Source organism: Macaca nemestrina, chromosome 12 (genome assembly GCF_043159975.1).
Source record: "Macaca nemestrina isolate mMacNem1 chromosome 12, mMacNem.hap1, whole genome shotgun sequence".
Classification (NCBI taxonomy): domain Eukaryota; kingdom Metazoa; phylum Chordata; class Mammalia; order Primates; family Cercopithecidae; genus Macaca; species Macaca nemestrina.
Window position 1 is genome coordinate 95,506,888 of NC_092136.1, and position 12,788 is coordinate 95,519,675.

Below are 12,788 nucleotides of genomic sequence, written 5' to 3' on the forward strand. Positions count from 1 at the left end.
GGAAAGAGAAATTTACACATATGGAGAATATCACTTTGTGATAAAAATTACAGTGTTTTATTCTTTTTCAACTTTTTATGTTTTTCATCTAAAAATGTTTTTAATATAAACTTATCATCCCTTTCTTCTAAAACTTCTACATTTTGATTCCGCTATGTATTAACTTATCAATTTTGACATTTTTTTTTTTTTTTCTGACACATGGTCTCACTCCATCGCCCAAGCTAAAGTGCAGTGGCATGGATCATAGATCACTGCAGACAGCAGCCTCATGCTCCTGGGCTCAAGCAATCCTCCCACCTCAGCCTCCTGAGTGGCTGGGACTACTAGGCCAGGCCACCAGGTCTAGATAATCTTTTGTATTTTTTGTAGAGATGGGTTTCTCCATGTTGCCCAGGCTGGTCTCGAACTTCCTGAGCCTAAGTGATCTGCCTGCCTCGGCCTCACAAAGTCCTGGGTTGACAGACATGCACACTGAGCCTGGCTGCTAGGGTATACAATTCTAAGTGGGAAATTATTTTGACTCAGACTTTTGATGCTTCCTCCATTATTAGGATAATATTGCTGTTGAGAAGACTGGTGCTATTTTGATTACTATATCAATACATACGACCGTTTTTTCTGAAGACTTTTAAGATATTTTTATATCTGGGGTTCTAGAGAATGTGCCTTGTCTGGGTCTTTTTTTCCATTCACTGTATGAGGTACTTAGTAGGCCCTTTCTTTCTGGAGACATCAGTTCTTGGAAATTTTCTTATTTTTTTAAATAATATTCTTCTTTCCATTTTCTTTGTTCTTTCTCCTGAAACTACTGATGGTTGAAAGGCCTCCTGAATTTCAAAACTGAAAAAAAATTTAAATTTTTCTTTTCTCTGTTACTTTCCACATCTTTGACTTTTATATTTATTTCTGGGACATTTTTATCTATTTTATTTTTTTGAGCTTTATATGTAAGCTTTTAAACACATTTATTTGAATTTTTAGTGTTTTATTTCCTTTTTTAACATAGGAATTTCTATGTAAACAATCATATTTGCTACAAATAGGGACAATTTTATTTTTTCTTTTTTCTTCCTTCCATCTTTCCTTTCTTCTCTTTTTTCTTTTTTTTTTTTTTTTTTTTTTTTTTTTGAGACGGAGTCTCGCTCTGTCGCCCAGGCTGGAGTGCAGTGGCCGGATCTCAGCTCACTGCAAGCTCCGCCTCCGGGGTTTACGCCATTCTCCTGCCTCAGCCTCCCGAGTAGCTGGGACTACAGGTGCCCGCCACCTAGCCCGGCTAGTTTTTTTGTATTTTTAGTAGAGACGGGGTTTCACCATGTTAGCCAGGATGGTCTCGATCTCCTGACCTTGTGATTCGCCCGTCTTGGCCTCCCAAAGTGCTGGGATTACAGGCTTGAGCCACTGTGCCCGGCTCTTCTCTTTTTTCTTTCTTTCCTTTTTAAAAAAATTCTTTATTGCACCACCTAGTGCTTCCAATACGATGTTGAATGAAAGTGGTGAAAACACTTCCCTTGTCTCCTTTTTTATTCCCAATCTTATGGGAAGCTATTCAGTTTTCCACCATTAAGTAGGAAATTATTTGTATATTTTCATTGATGCCCTTTCTTAGGTTGAAGAAATTGCCTTCTAAATCTAATTTTGTAAGAATTGTTATTAAGTATTGGGTTTTTAATTTTCTTAAATGGTCTGTGTGCATCTATTGAAAGGATCATACAGTTCTTCTCCCTTATTTCAGATATGGTGAATTACCCTGATTTTCGAATATTAAAACCATCTTATATTTCTAGAAAAAATAGAAATTAGTCATGATATATTATGCTCTTTATATATTTCTGGATTCAATTTGCTACTAATTTTTAAGGCGTTTGTACCCATATGCCTGAGGAATATTTACACTTTTCTTTTCTTATAATAGTCTGTCATATTTTGTTTTAGTGTTATGTTTGCCTTTTAACATGAGTAAGAAGGAGTTCATTAAGGATTTTTTTTCTCCTCTGTTTTCTAAAGGAATTTGATTAGAGTTGCTATTATTTCTTCCTTAAATGTTTGATAAAATTCAGTGGTAAAACTATCTAGGCCTGGGGTTTTCTTTGGAGATATTTTTGAAAATAAATTCAATTTGTTTAATGAAAATAGGAATATTCACTTTTTCTGTCCTCCTATGTCAATTTATTGGTTTTGTTATATAATTTATATGCCCATTTCATCTAGGTTGTCAAATTTATTAGCCTTAAGCACTTCAGAATAGAGCTTAATTTCCCTCTGAATGTGTGAATTATCTGTAGTAATATACTTTCATTCATTTTTGCTCTTAATACATTTTTAATTTTTTTTGTTAGTCCTGCAAAGGATTATTAATTATATACATATATGTTTTTTAAAAAACTTATTTTTGGCTTTCTTAATTTTCCCCATTGTTAACCCTTTTGTGGTCCCTCTCTTCCAGAATGTTGCCATTCTGCCAGCCCTAAACCTTCCTGACATCTCAAACCAGTAAGACTGCTGCTTTCTGCCAATCCAAGTTGTGTGAATTGGGGACTGACTTCAGGAAAGAAGCCACTAACTCACAAATGTCACCTAGTATAGTTTCCATTTTTCAAGAGTGGATTGCTCCCCAATTTCTACCTAAGTTTGCTGCTCTATAAAGCTTTCTAATAGTGAGTGTGTACGCACAGGGGTAGGTGTGTGTGCGTTTGTGTGTTTGTGTGTGTGTGTGACACAGTGTGTGTGTATAGCTTCAATTTTACAATTGTTAGTTATGGAAGGGACAATCAGACCAGCTACATTGTCATTACCACAGGCCAGACCTGCTTCTCCTTTTTGTTTTAAAGAAGATCATGAAATTTCTTGTCTGCAGTTATCTCATCTACCATTATCTTTGTCCTTGTACATTAATCCTTGTTTTATTTCTTTATTACCATTTTGATAAGATTGTAGAGGGTAGCAAACATAAATGCATGCTGTCAAGCCCTAATTTTTAAACAACAACCCTTTAGGGATTCTATATATTTTAAAAATATATAAAACTTTGAGATTGGAAGCTAAAAGATATATATTTTTGGTCTCAGTTTTGGCTGTCCTTGGAAAACTATGGATTGGATAATCGAAGGACCAATGAAATCAGATAGAGAATGTGGTGTTTGTTGAGAAGTGAAATACCAAAGTGTCAGTAATTTCATAAAATCCATACAGCACAAGTGATGTATGCTTAAGATAAGCCCTCACGACTTACTTATTGCTTACTTTTTTTAGTCTGTTTCCTAGATTAGTAAATAAAGAAAATGATTCTCACTTTCAAGATTAGCAGGAGATTTAGAACTAATGTGTATTAGTTTCTTCACCTAGAGGAGGCACTGAAAAATAATAGCTAATTTTTTTGAATATTGATAATATTCTCTGAAAACACTCAGCTTGTTGCACACAGTAAAGCAAGTCACAATCATTGCTAACTTATGACAATTAATGAGAAGTCTAACATGTTGCCCATGTTTCTCACACCACCACATTTTTTTTCCGTATTACTTCTCAGATATTCTAACTCTCATGTTTTGATTTTATTTGTCACTTTTTTCTTGCGTGCTTCTACTTTGGAGTCCATTTCTCCTTACTTTGAGTTGCTATTTCTCTGAGCACCCCACTTGCTTCCACTTTTATATGTCATCCAGAAAAAATAGCTCACTGATAACGGACACATTTTGGGTTTTAAAATAATCTTAAAATATAGAAGCATTGCTCCCAAAGGCAAGACTGTTGGGAAAATTTCCCTTACAGTGTTCCTTTGGTGGGCATAGTCTGTCTCGAAATTCTGAAGGATACATAAATGCCTTTAGGCTTAAAGGAAATGGATGGTCCTTAAATTCTCAATTAACCCCAAAAGGATCACTTTAATGTGGAGAAAACATTGCATGTTTCTCCAGGCATGCTTTTGCAGAACCTTGGCAGCCTTAGAGGTTGTCCAATGACAATCTCATATATATCCAAGCAATATTTCTAGATATGAATGTGGCAAAGAAGATGTTTCTTTCAGAATAAAATACAGTATAAATGGTATCCTACATTCACTAAAACCAATATTTGCAAAGGAGTAGAAGACTTTATTTCTAAGCTTCCAAAATATCTAGATACAATGGTGAAATCCACTTAGACAATGACTGGTTCACTAAGCTAGTTTTTCTCTTCTCTACTTTGCAAAATTATCATATTTTAAGGTCTTTCTCATAAAGTAAGTTTGCCAATTAATCCCATGGAATTACACATTCCCACCTATGTTATCGGAGAACACTTTTTTCTCTGCTGTGGTATCTATGTTCATAGAGGTTTGCATAGTAACTCAGAGGAAATGTGTGGTCCCTGTATAGACTTTTCATGATGTACCGGAATCTTGGGTCATCCATCTACCAGTCAGAGACAGGTTTACTATGAAGCTAGCAAATCTCAGTCTTCATGTTCCACACACTTGTGTAGGTCCCATTCGAGATGCTGAGGGGAGCTCTAGCAAAATGTTCAGATAGCATTTGTCTTGTAAAATTTGCAAAGCTAAAATAGTCTAGTCAAAATTGACTAAAACTACTGTCTCTTATCAATCCCCTGTGTGCTCTCCTACACTTTCTGCATTATTAAGATGCATTAGAGTAGTCCACAGCATTTTTAATACCCAGAATAGAGGAAGTTGAGTTAGTCACATATTTACTTCAGTATTTATGTAATTCACAGTCACTTCCATGTACAGTTATTTCTGGCTGTCCCAAGTTGTCTTCTAACAATCCTCTTAGAACCTGCTGTGCCAACTCATGACACAAAGGTGCAATATAAAATATATCTTGCAGTGCCTGGCATTAAAAATATGTGTAGAGTGGAGGAGAAATGGTTGGAAATATGTGGAACAGAATCTAGTCTGTGGAAAATTCTTCCAGTAATCAGATATGAAAAATCATAAGCAGAAGGTCTGATTCTCATCAATACCTGGTCAAAATGGAAACTCTCTCCTGTCACGAATATAGACAATAATGCAGCATATAAAAACATAAATACACCTTACTTTTTTCATTTCAATGGAACTTGAGAAAATAAAACTGATCAGAATTCTTACTATCAGAATTCCTTGTAGAACACAAATCTATAGTAGAGTTGTAACAGCAAGTATATCTGTGTGTATCATCATATTAGTGTTGATGAAAAAAGCCAAACTCTGTAAAATATTTATTCTGAGCCAAATATGAGTGATGACAGCCTGGAATACTGTCTCAAAAGGTCCTGAGAACATGTGCCCAAGGTGGTCAGGTTACAGCTTGGTTTTATATATTTTAGGAAGACAGAATGTATTAGTCCATTTTCACACTGCTGATAAAGTCATACCCGAGACTGGGCAATTTACAAAAGAAGGAGGTTTATTGAACTTACAGTTTCACATGGCTGGGGAGGCTTCACAATCATGGTGGAAGCCAAGGAGGAGCAATTCACACCTTATGTGATGGCAGTAGGCAAAGAGAGAGCTTGTGCAGAGAAACTCCTGATTTTAAAACCATCAGATCTCATGAAAGTCATTCACTATCAGGAGAACAGCAGGGGAAAGACTTGCCCCCATGATTCAGTCATCTCCCACGGAGTCCCTCCCATAACACATGGGAATTATGGGAGCCACGAGATGAGATTTGGGTGGGAACACAGAGCCAGCCCATATCATAGAAGTTACAGGCAAAAATAAATCAATACATGTAAAGTATACATACATTGGTTCAGCCAGGAAAGACAACATCTCAAAGCAGGGGGTTTTACAGATCATGGGTGTATTCAGTGGTTTTCTGATTGGCAATTGTTTAAGAGTTAAGCTTTGCCTAAAGAGTTGAAGTCAGCAAAAGGAAATGCTTGAGTTAAAATAAGGGGGATTGTAGAAGCCAAAGTTCTCACTAGGCAGATACAGCTTTTAAGCAGGAGGTTTCAGAGATAATAGATGATAAATGATAAATGACTCTTTTTGGACCTTAACAGGTATCAGACTCTTAGTTAAATCTTGCCTAGATCAGGAAAATACCTAGAAATGGAAGGAGATTATCTACAGAACGCAAATTTCCACTATAAGATATGACTTTGCAAGGCCATTTCAAAATATGTCAAAGAAATATATTTTGGTGTAAAATATCTTGAGTTTTTGCTGGGTCTGCTATCTGTCATGTGATGCCATACCAGAGTCAGGTTGGAATTTGGTATCTTATTGCTACAAAGAGTCTGTTTTGTCAGTCTTATGATCTCTACTTTTCTGTTAATGCTGTTTGCTGTGCCCAAACTCCAAAGAAAGGGGGCATAATGAGATGTGTCCAACCTCCCTTCCAGTCATGGCCAGAACTGGTTTTTCAGGTTTCTTTGGGATCTCCTTAGCCAAAGTAGCATTCTAATTTTAATTAGAATTTGATTATAAATTTTAAAAAATTGCTATTGTAAACCAAAAATAAAATTCTAAGTTCTTCAATTGATAAACAAACCCCAGGGTTTAAAAAAATTATTTTTTTAATTTTAATAAGTGTGTAGAGGAGAGACTAAATTATCTTTGTATGGAGATATATATCTTTGCATAGAAAACTACACAAATAACATTAAAACATGTTGTCATAGTAAAAGGCAATCAATGTACATGAAGTCAAGAACTGTAAAAATAATTTATTATAAAGGGCATGTCAAACAGTTTATTAACAAAAACGTTATGTTGCTTTTCAAGATTTTGTGATGTTAATGGTATTTGTCAGCTTTTTAAAGTTAATAATTTGTTGTGATCTATTTTCAACGTCAATAAATATTCACACCCATTTCGAAATCTATTATTTATACTTTTCTCTTTTTTCCTAAAATGCATACCCCAAATTCTATCAGCTTCACCTGGATCTACCCCTGCCCCCTTCAGATGATGTCTCCTGCCATTCTGGTGCTGTGGGCTACGTGGGTGCATGTCCCAGTTCCTCCTGGCCCTTTTACCCCTCCCACCCTGTCTAGTCTCGCTACAGTCTCCGAGGGGCTGTTACATATCCCTTGGGAAGCCCAGGTCTCCTCTGCTTTCCAATATTCATTGTAACCTGAGGTTTACTATTGTCACTCCCATCTTTCCTCATACCTAACCGTATCGCTTCCTTTCCTACACCTTCTGTCTCAGCCTAGGGAATCTTACTGCAAGTCAAAGGCAGGAAAACTGGCTCTCAGATTGCACAGCATTCTTCCCCAAACTATTGTTTGTGGCATACACACAAGCCCTTTCTTTCAATCTCTTCAGCAAAACTCTATTTTGAATTCAAAAGCTAAGAATTGACTCCCTTGTTCTCTGGAGTTCTGTCACAGCCCTCTTTCCACAAATGCCTGAAATAGGGACTTCCCAATCAGGATGGGTAGGGAGGACAAAAGGAATCATCAGAAGAAAATCTCATCGTTTAATATCAACAGATTTCCAAATACCTGAATGTTTGAAATTATGTGACTGAAACTTCTATGTGACTGATGAAACTGTTTATCTTTTAAATCAAGATTCTTAACCATCTACATAGATACATTCACAGAAATATAAAGAAGGTAGGCAAGTTACCAAATAAAATTTCTGATAATTCTGATATCTCTGAATTAACCATGACATCCTGAGACTGATAAATGTAGCAGAATATTGTGTAATACCCTCTTTGCTTTTTCTTGAATATACTTATCTAAGTTCAAATATTTTCATATCTGTTCTTAGATGCTGGATTTATTTATTTTTGTGTGTGTGTGTGATTCTGGTTGTAAAAAGAATTCACATTCATGGTTGTAATTTTAGAACAAAAGAGAACAAATAAGTACATGTGATAAGTACAAGCCTTGAGAGTCACTTGTGTGTGTACATCTGTATGAAATTGAAATTATGCCCTATTTGTCGTATTGGCATATAAATGTTTTTTACTACATAATATTAATCAAGTAGAAGTATTATATAATAATTAACCAATTCTATAGTTTTAATATTGTTTAATTTATGACTGCTCACTTTTAAATAACAATATTATGAACTTTCTAATTTATAATTCTTTGTGTGCATTTATAATCATTTCTTTAGAATATATTCCTTGGAGATAAATTATAGTGTTAAAAGAAATAACATTTTAAGACTTTTATTATATATTTCCAAATTAGCCTCCAAATGTTATCAATTTTCAATGTGATGATGCATATATAAGAGTATCTCTTCTCACACACTTTTGACATTAGTTGTTAATATTGTCCAGATCTTTATCAGTTTGATAGATTGAAAAATAGAAAATAGTGTATCATATTTATCCTATTTGAATATCTTTGATTACTCAAGCACCTTACATGTAACAGTTTTCCCATGGATAATTCTAAAAGGAAATCCACTCCATGAAGCATAAATGAATAATAGAGCGTGGTTCTATGTGTTACTGAGTCCTTCCACTGAGTTTTGTATTTATATGGCTAATTTTTTATATGTATTTGTTTAACTTTTTATTTATGTAGCTAGTTATTTAAAATGTGTTTGTTTTGAATTATTTTAAAATATTTTTACCAGATGTTTGTGAAAGAAGATATGAACCATTATTGAACTTCAAGAGCAAAAATAGCTAATACACCAGTGATAAAAGAAAAACTTCAGCCAAATTAAATTTAAAATAGTTTAATCAAGCAATGAACAATTTGTGAATTGGGCAGCCCTCAGAATCACAGCAGATTCACAAAGATTCCAGGGGTGCCTTGTGGTCAAAACAAATTTATAGACAAAAAAGGTAAAAGGGCATACAGGAATTGGAAGTGAGGTACAGAAACAGTGAGACTGGTTACAACTCGGCGTTGGCCCTATTTGAACACATTTTGAACATTCAGCAGTCTATGAGTGGTTGAAGTATGGCCACTAGGATTGGCCAACATTTAGCCATTGTTACAGGTACATAACAGTAAGTTGGGTTTTCAATTTTGTCTGACTATTAAGTTGGGTTACAGTTCATCCACAAAGACTCAAATATGGAAGGAAGTATGGGGCCCTTCTCAGATCATATTTAGTTTGCTTTAACAATTCCCCTCTTTTGTCATTTCTCAGTTTTGAGAGATTGACCAAAATCTTGGCCATTGATGTTACTATCACTATCATAAATGTGCTTATATGGTTTTGAAACCCACTGGGAAACAGTAGAACAGTGGGTTTTGCAAGGAGGGAATAAGGACTGAGTAGAGGGTATCTCCTTATGCTGGAACATCCTGTTTACAGGAGAAAAACAAAACCTGGTCTGTTCTAGAATCTATGTGTTTTCTTAAAGCCTTAGTTTGACTTATGTCACATTTAGCATGAGTGACTCCATTTTAGTTTGGCTTGGTTTGTTGGGGTCTAGTGTATGAACTCAGTTCAAAATAATGGTATCCTATAATTTTGTTAAAAGAAAAAAAATCCCCGGCCTGGGCACAGTGGCTCACACCTGTAATCCCAACACTTTGGGAGGCCAAGGAGGGCGGACCACCTGAGGTCAGGAGTTCGAGACCAGCCTGACCAACATGGAGAAATCCTGTCTCTAATAAAAAATACAAATTTAGCCGGGCATGGTGGCACATGCCTGTAATCTCAGCTACTTGGGAGGCTGAGGTAAGAGAATTGCTTGAACCCGGAGGCAGAGGTTGTGCTGAGCGGAGATTGTGCCATTGCACTCCAGCCTGGACAACAAGAGTGAAACTCTGTCTAAAAAAAAAAAAATCCCCCTTTTGGCCTCGCTCAGGTTCTCATGTAGGTGACAGTGTAACCAAAACTTAGGGCCTTAGCACCACACTCAGTTACCACCATTTTGGGTTTCTGGTCTAAGCATGTCATTCATAGGTTATGGTGCCCTCACGGTCACACATTTCTTTTGGCTTTTGTCATTCCAGTTGAAGAGAAACCATTTGACGCTCTAGAGACAACTGCATGCAAACATTTAAAACCTGTGAGAGAGTACAGTGCACTAGAGAGACTATTATTATAACTCCTGGGAGGATAATGCAAGAGTTTGGAGTATGCTCCTTACCAAGGGTCCCCATAAACCAAACCACATAAAAGTAAATAGATTAAAGAATGAGCTAGATGAAGAGTCTACTCGCTTGACTGAGTGGTCTTTTCATTAATCCTCCACAACTGAAATTTTATAATTTACATTTGATGTACTTCTCCATAGGCCACAAGTGTCAGTAGATGTACGGGTTCTTTTATGTTTAGCCAATTCTATTATTTAGCATAGCTTTCACAAGAGAATTTAAAGTCTGTTGTCTGTGTATTGATGTGTAAATTCTACTAGAGCTCATTGTGAAGGTGACATTTCTAATTATTGCCTATTTTATTCTAAACCATGAAAAAAGGACCTAACAAATGACATCCTTCTAGAAGAGTGAAGGCCTCCTGGCAATGTTCTCTTTAATCCATGATGTGCGTTGAGAAGTATTTTGACTGATTATGAGGCAACATGTGCACCACCAAAGTTTTTCACCTATATTGGGCCTTCATCTTTTATCTATTAAAGTATATGGTTATTCATGTGTAAGGCTGGCTGCAAAATCCTTCATAAATAAAAGTATACCCTATAAATGCACACAATAGACCCCCTTTTCATTTCTATTGTTCAGAGACATAAACAAGGAAAATATATTCAAAGGTAAGTCTCTCAATAGTAGAAGTCTTGATTAGTGATCTTGGGAAAAGCAGTTCACATCGAGGATGCCATCTTCTTGTGGGGAGAAACTTTCCTGGTTAGTTTTACCTTAAGGGTTGCAATGGGTGTACAGTTGTAGGAGTGTGGAGGGACCCCTCTCAGTTGTGAGATTATGAACCCAAGGTTCAAGACTCCAAAGTTTTGCTGTAGTGTGGATGGTAGAGATAGTCTTTCTCCGATGTTCTCAGAAGATCCTATCTTCAGGTTCTAGATCATGAAGGGATTGTCCTTAATGAACCATGAAAAGATTATTTTACTTGGTGAAAATACACTGTTGCACAACACTCTACTGTTATAACATCAGCCCTCTTGCATGGGAAAACTTTTATACAACCAGAAAACATGCATTGAAAATGACAATCGAATGAAATCCCTTTATAAATGTTTAAATGGTCCATCAGGTAGCCAAATGTACCTGAAGCTTTGATTGTCTTCCCAGGAATATGAAACCAAACATTGGTTTTAAACTACTCCACAATTTATGTCACCATGTCAGTATACTTAATTTGGATCATTTTATCTTTTCCATGACAAGTCATGGAATGCAGAACCTTTAATAACAAAAGCTTTAAAGAATCAGGAAGGACAGGTGGCTGTCCTGGTTCTTCATGAGTGCATGCTTAACACTAGACTTATGTCCTCTTGAATACCAGTTGTTTCTTCAATTTAGGTGGGTTATCAGAGGTAATTCGACTTAGACCACGGAGTTCATTCAAACTGTATATTTAAACAATTTTAGCATTGGCCGACTTAGTATGAGAATCTAGAGCTTGATTTTGAAAGGTTTCTTAAATAACAAAGTTTTAAGCATTGGATATTACAAAAGAGAATCTTAGGTTACTATCAGTCATTCATTTAGCCAAAATGATAGCTCAAAATTTTTTAAAGGAAAAAACATTATTCTGATAGAGAGGAGACTCAGCTTTCCAAAAAAGACCCAATTGAGATAGCATGAGACCAACTGACTCTGTCTCCTTTCTTTCCCTTTCCCCCTTTTTCTTTTGTAGTTTACTTAAAAGGTAAACAAAAACCTTTCATTATCTTTTAATATTACATAAAAATCCTTTTTAAAAGAGAAAACAAAATTTTATATTTCCATTAGTGTATTTGTAGTGTTAAAGCTAGTTTGTTTTTTAATAACATTTTATAAATCTATTCAGTTTAATTAGTTTGACAATATGGTAAGATTTTTATAAACCTTTTATAACCCTTTACAATTTTTTTTTTTTTTCAGAGCAGGACAATGTTGTAAGCAAACTCTGTTGTGCTTTTCTTCCAATGTCCAATTTATGGAAAAAAACTGAATAATGCCATTTTAACTTTAGCCAATAGGTTCACATGGAGAATTTTTTACAATTAATTTTTTTATAAACCTTCCATAACTTGTTCAAACCTTTAGCTTTATTTAATTTAAAACAATTCTTTAACCCTCTAACCTAGGCAAAAATTTACATTCCCATACCTTCTTATAATCTCTTACAAAAAATCATTTTATTCTCCTTACATGCCTTGTACATAAACTTATTTTTTTTCAGTAGTCTAAATTAAATATTACAATGTTAACTCTTAGTGACTTTTACTTTTGGTGAAAACCTCGGTAAGTAAGGGATTCTAATTATGTATTAGATGTGGAGCCTAGGACCCAGACAGAAATAGAGATAAGGTCTGACTCTTTCCAGCATCTAATTTCACATGTCCCAGGCCTTACCTAGCTGTAAAAACAGGAAAGCTGTATAGTTAAGAGTCATAGTGGCATTTTGTGAAGCATTTAGGAGGCCTAATTACCTTTAAATTGTACAACATTTCTGGCATACATTTATTTTTATAAATTCTTTCATAACTTACACAGACCATGTATGACATGTTTAGACTTTCTGACTTGCCCTGAACATCCCTCTTTTTAAACAACCAGTCATTTTACTTTAGGACAGAAATTTACCATACAATATCCTTTCTCATATAAAATCTATTTTCTTTATAACCTTCTTTGCATAGAAATGGGGCATGGCTAATTCTATATCTCCCCAGGCCTTATTTAGAATTTAATGTCTCCAAAAGAAATTGAACAATTTTCAAAAGTCAAAGCAGTTTATGACC